Raw genomic sequence first — 6,982 nt, 5'->3', positions numbered from 1 at the left:
AGGTAAAGTAAAATTTAGAGGTAATACTTGATATGTATGAATGTATGTATGTATATAATGAATTACAAAAGAAACATTGCACTGTAAAAGATTATTTGTTTCACACATGATATTGAGATTATATGGATTTTATCACATTTCTAGGTAATTTGACATCAGGAGGATGTCACTGACCCACAACACTACTCTCTTTTGAAAACACAAGTGTCGCATGTAGGGTTCGAACTTGCTCACTTATTGGGACTCACCACAAACCCCTTTGTGCAGAGACAGTTTGCCACCAGCTGAGATCTTTCAATCTGTCTTGTTGATGTCTGGCTAGGGGCTCCATCCTCACAGATTGTCATTGATGGGCATGTCTGCAGTGGGGTCAAAAACGTCAGAGCTGGCAATATCAGCAGTGACAGACTGTAGTCTTCTCTGATGAAAGTTGCTATTGCATTTCTGAGGCACATGGCAGAGCTAGGGTTTGAAGAAGAAGGGGTGAATATCATGCTGATGGCAGAATTGTACTCTACCAGAAACTTGGACTGGTGATCTTCCAAAACATCAGCCAAAGTTGGGGCAATGAAGTAACCACTGCTTGCTACATCAGTCAAGTGTTGAGGCCTTAAATTGTACCATACTTTGCTTGTCATCGCAGTCACGTGTTCCAACATGACAATATCCAGACACTACCATGGCCTGGCCTATGTCCAGACTTGAACCCCACAAAGCACCTGTAGGATGAAATCCAAAGAAGGCTAAATGACACCTGTCCAAGGCCAATAACTGTGGCACAACTCACTGCAAGTTTTAACAGAGTGTGGGCTACTGTCCCCATGGCCTTCATCAATTGCTTGACGCATTCAATGTACAGAAGATACCTGGTGGTAATCAATGCTAATGGTGATGAAACAAGATATTAAGTTCATCTCTTTGAGTTCAGGACACTCCATCATCATGTGACACCATGTGATGTCAAACGTGTTTCAGGAAATGATGTTTTATCATTAGGAAAGAACAGTTTCTTAAATAGCACACTTTAATCAATGCTATGACAGTCTGTTAATAAACCGGTTTTTGTTTAGTATGTGTGTGACATTTCTTTTGTGGTTCAATATATATGTGTGTGTGTGTGTATGTATATATATATATATATAGCGTGAGAGAGTTAGGGGTTGGGGGTACAACCCACTAAGGGATAGTATCTATCCAGTATACTGCTGGGAGGGTACCCAATTATTGCTACGCTAGTGCTATACTAGGTGCAATCAATGGGAGCGGGTAAAAGTGGAGGTTTTACCCAAAATTTGTGTAACAATATATATATGTGTATATATATATATATATATATATATATATATATATATATATATATATATATATATATACACACACACACAGAGGAGTGGCTGTTTAATAAGTAGCTTGCTTACCAACCACATAGTTCTGGGTTCAGTCTCATTGCTTGGCACCTTGGGTACGTGACTTCTACTATAGCTGCTACACTAAATCCACATTCTATAAAATACAAAGTTGAAAAACACATCAGTATGCTAACCATTTCAGACCATGTTTGGATGTAGCTGTTTTGCTATATTTGACAGCATAATCCAGTTATTCCACCTGTTTCAAATTTGTATTTGCATTCATCATTGCGTTTTAGTTCAATAAGTTCTTGGATATTTTCACTGATGGATTCTATATCACAGCCAAAATGATCCATCGCCCAAGCAGAACTCCAAATGAAAATAAACCTGAAAATCAGCTATTTACTTCTTCCAGTTTTAATATTCTATGTATTTTTTATTAGTTTGATTATAGGGATGTCCAATTATTTCTCTTAACTCAAGTATGCTGTTAAAATGTTTTTTCATATATTTATTTGAAAAAAAAAAAAAAAAAAAAATTTTCAGTAAAGGCATTTAGAACATATTTGTAGCCTAACAACATGCATAATTTTCCTTGAAGCTGGAGTGAAATTTAATTGAGCTTTCGAAAAATCCATGCAGAAAAGTGGATGTCACATTTGTGGTTCCTCATTTCCTCTGCAAGTCTTAACTATTGTATCAAAATAGGTTTAAAAATCTGGCCAGCAGTCTCCTTGTGCAGACTTCCGTGTGCAGAATAAGCCTCATGTTCTGCTCTCTGTTGTCAATGCAAAACTTTGAAAAAGTTGGCTATATTTGCTGTGAAATCTACTTTTATTAACTGTTTTAATGATTAATGTTAATGACTCATTAAGATCAATACTAAATTTTTTAGCAACTAATGATGATGGTTTTCAACACAATACATTGTAAGAATCAAAAGACATACAATAAATCCCTTATGCTTACCTACCATGGATGGAGAACCATCTGATGCATAGGCTGTCTTGTTTTCAAAGAATATTTGTTTTTTGTCAAAAACTTTGTAGCCTCCAAAATGGATAATCCAGTAGTTTCTGTTTCCAAATGTTTTATGTACATCTCTTCATACAGTTTGTAGTCTTCCTCTATGAATCAGATGTATTCCATAAGAATAGCTCTATTATTACTAACTGTAGATTTGTCAATTTGAATTGAGAATTTAATTTTTTAATTAGTTGGTTTTTTTACATCAGATTATATTCCATCAATTCTCTGAATTGAATCATTACTCGGTGAAAATGTTTTAAAACATTTACTGACTCAATGCAACACAGTTTTCATAAGAATTTGAAAGGCAGGCTGTATAACATTTTCAGCAATTGATTGTGCACTTCCAGTTTCTTGTATTTATTTGTGTAATTTCGTAAGATACAATCAATCCATTTTCATTAGCTTCTATTTTTTAAAGAAAAGGTGTGATATTTTGCTTGTTAAAATTTTTCTTCAAATTTCCAAAATACAATTTGGTTATTTTATCAGGATGTTTTTCTTTTTAAATACGATAAAAGTTTTGATGGCTTCATAACCTCATTAGAAAATGAGTTGTTGTGTATAAGATGCATAGGCTATTTTCAATTAAGTGGGCTTTCTATAAAACTATAAGATAAATATCCCTCCCGTTACTAACTACACTTTCTTTTGGAAGCCATGATTAATGAAGCAAAGGTATGAAAATATAGAAAAAACAATACTTTGTTCACTCTTAAAATTTGTATCACTATACTTCAACTTAAGTTATGCTATTAGTTCTTAATATTATCACAATCCAAGGCATTTAATTTCAGAATATCACTATCAGTATAATAACAATTAAGCAACACATGTTCATAACAATTACTGTTCAAAGAGTGGCATGCACCAATCGATCTGGCAGCTAACTGTTATTATTACTGGTAATCTCCAAGTATCCTATCTTTACTCCTAATTATGGTATTTGCAACTAATTATAAAAAATATCAGATCTTTTCTGTTTGGCTTTCACTTGTTGAAATTTTAAAGTTAAGGGAAAAATTTCAAATTAATGCAATCTTTCATGCTGATTCTGATGTTATTCACTTGTTCCAGAAATTTTGTTTTTAAAAATGCTACAGGGGCTTAAAGTTTTGGGTAACAATCAGAAAACAGGATTTGGAAGCTGGCATTTTGTGCATGATGACAACATTACAATGACAAAACATTCAACGATGAAATTTTTAATAAATTTTAATGAATAAATAATGTGAACTGTTGGAACAGGCAAGTAAATAGCAAGAAAAAGGAAAGATTCTCAATGAAATTTTTTTCTTTGCTGAAATTTACAAAAAGAAACAAGCAAATTGAATGTTAAATTACTAAAAACAAACTGTAGTTCAGTTTATGTAAACAATACATATTTTGTGGTGATAATTCAAAAGCAAAATTTTGCAATGCACTCTAGGAGTTTATCAAATTACAATTTTTGTAACTCCTGCACCACAAAAACTCACAGAGATATGAGTCAACCATAGAATGGTAAGTGTCACAGTGTCGTTTATTACTTCATTTTACAGAGGTCCACGTGCTTTCCATTTGTTGCAGGTGGGTACCTTTTTTTGAGTTAATAAACTCAACACTGTAGTTCACTGTTGTATATCGAAAATTATAACCATCCATTTCAGGAATGTGAGAGTAGGCATTTCTCCAGTGTGTCACGATTCTGACATGGCACTGCATAAAGAAAAACATGTCTGGTCTCACGGTACATTTCTCCAAATACACTCTGCACAGGTAGGACCCTTCCTTGGTTGTAATTACATCTTGAGAAGACTGTTTTGTTTATATCAACAATCTTCTCAGGACCGCCAATCTGAATTGGATTGCAGAGCAGGTCCTTTGCAGATATTTCATTAACATAGCTGTTGTTATCAACAGCTGTGCAATGGCTCATCTCCATAAAACTGGACTGAAGTCAATTTCTTGAGTAAAGGAAACACAGTACTAAGAGGAAGGGTGGCACCTTCCAACCATGTATCTTCCATTTTGGAAGCACTGCCTGTAAATGTTCCCACCAAGAATCTTTTTCTTCATACTTTTTGTGTGCATAATTTCCTTTAAGGGATAACACCCTTTTCTTGCAAGTAAGAAGCAGCATTGTTGTCAGTTTTTAATTTCTCCATCATATATGAAATATTGCATGAGTTGGCTGTGGTCATACTTCTATTTTGGTTCAAAACATTCAAGAAAACACAACCAAAAATATCTATTTGTTTCTCAGAAATACACAGATTATCAGGATAGTAACAGATGAGTAAAAACAGGAAAACAACTGAAAATATCCATCCGTTTCTCAAAAAAATGTAGATGGCAAATTTCACGTGGATGGAAAGCAGATTATTAGAACAGCAACTGATGGTTTGTTGCTATGGGAACAGACACCAATATGCCACTAGCTTTCGATTGGCTAAAATTACATTTGCAAAGTTTAAAAGCTATTAACTTTTTGTTTATTAATTTATGGCCAGAATAAATTTCATTTCCATAATTAGCATACAAAACTACATCACTACACCAAATTTGAAATCAATTGTAATTGAAAGAAATGGAAATCAATTGGAATCAGAAAGGAATTGAAAAGTGAAAGCCAAACAGAAAAGATCCAAAATATCTCAACTAATTGTAAATGACCTAAATAATACAGTCTGCTACTTTCAATTTCATAAAAAAAAGAAAAAGGAAAAAAAAGGCAACTTAAAATTCCTTTAAAGATAAAGATACTGATGCTTGGAGATTACCTTGTTGTTTTATGTTCCTCCATATGCAGGAGGAATTTTTTAAAAAATACTCTTTAGGTAAGTGTCATACCCTTATTATTTATAATATTCCCCTATGGTACTATTTTCCTCAAATTTCATTTCATTACATTAGTCATATGTAAGTGTATGAATACATGGCCAGTTTTTAACCTGCCATCATAAAATATAATTACTTATGAAAGCTTACATTTATATAAAGTTTTTAGAAAATATATATCCATTTGTTTGTCACAAATTATCCCTCTACTCAGCTAAATTTTTGCCCTCATTGAGAATGCTTGGTATATATATTTATATATATATATATATATGTACTAGCAATGCACCCTGGTGTTGCCTGGGTGTTATGACCCACAGCCACATTGTATTACTTGTTCCTTTCTCATGGGTAGAATCGGCACACAAGGGTTATGAAGCAAACAACTCTTCTTTATAAGCATGTTTTTTGGTCATTCTCTAATGAACAACACTGCAGTTTCTGTCTACCAAATTCAGTCACAAGTCTGTGGTTGATCTAAGGCTATAATAGAAAACACTGTGGAACTATGTGGTTGGGAAGCAAACTTCTCAACCACACAGTCATTCTTGCACTTAATATGTGTGTGTGTTTACATTTGTTGTTAAATCGAGTATTGTGTCCCACTATGTCTCAAAGTTCATCAAGCAGAGATCTATAAGATAAATACCAGATTGAAATATTTACTAAAGTCAGTATGATCAATTAAATTTTTGAAGGCAATACCCCATCAGTAAAATAATATTTGAAGACTTAATGGCTTCAAATTTAAGGTAATGGATTACTAACCGCAAGATAATGAGTTCAAAACTTTGTATTGAACTTCCAGTTTATACCATAACACTATATGTACATCTCTGTCTACTTGACTTCTAACAATTAACAATTGTAATTTGAAGTTAGCAGTAAGAAAGATGTTCAGATTTCTTTAAAAATTATTGTGCAAAAAATGTTCTGAGAAAAAGTGTTTTTTTCACCACAACAAAACACACATACATGCACACAGAGGTGTCTCTGTGGTAACTTGAGCTACTACGAATAGCAGTCAAATCTCTCTTAAAACACACCCTTTTATCAAAAGAAAGGCACAGATTTACAGTATTTCAGGAAGAAAAGAAAAAAAAAATGTATGCGATGGGTCTGCTACATCAGAGGCAACTCTGGGTTAAACAAAACACAGACAAACATACTTCACATTAAAAGATTATTTACTAGATAAAACTAATAAAGTTGGTGGTATATCTTTGAAGTTTCATTCCTTGGTAAAACTCCATGTATTTTAAACATTTTCTCAATATGCTCTATGTAAGATATAAAAATTGTTCAGGGAGAGTTGTCTCCCTTAGCTAAAGACATCAAAATTGTGTGACCCGACGTTGTTTCCGAGGTTATTTTTGTAGTAAAAAAGAGTTGTTGTGCAAAAAACATACTTTATTTGATAGCCAAAAGATTACTGGATTTTTTGATATCTCATGCGTCAAAATCGGCAACTCAGGTTCTGAATCCATAAGGAGCATATGTGCACACACACGCACACACACACACACACACAAACTCTGTTTTATATATATATATATATATATATAAAACATCATACTTTGATACTGTGTGGACTGAAATTCTCATTGATAGATTGCAAACTACTTAAAGTATCTTCATGTGAATGATCAAAGTTGTAATGCTACTTTGGTATAGTGGTTAACACAGCTACTCGTATATATTTTGTAGCAGATGTGGTAATCAAATCTTACAGGAGATGTGATAACTTTTTCTCATCTTCTTCTACATTATATATATATATA

The 6,982-nt window shown here is 33.2% G+C and overlaps 1 protein-coding gene across 10 annotated transcripts in view; it reads left to right on the top strand.

Annotated features, from left to right (window-relative positions):
• LOC106879385 (uncharacterized) overlaps positions 1-6,982 on the top strand; it is a 175,326-nt gene that overhangs the window by 119,182 nt on the left and 49,162 nt on the right. The gene's annotated exons all lie outside the window — the stretch shown is intronic.

The sequence above is a fragment of the Octopus bimaculoides genome, chromosome 3, assembly GCF_001194135.2.
Source record: "Octopus bimaculoides isolate UCB-OBI-ISO-001 chromosome 3, ASM119413v2, whole genome shotgun sequence".
NCBI classification, from domain to species: Eukaryota; Metazoa; Mollusca; class Cephalopoda; order Octopoda; family Octopodidae; genus Octopus; species Octopus bimaculoides.
Note: the sequence above shows the minus strand (reverse complement) of the source record. Positions and strands in the feature narration are given on the sequence as shown.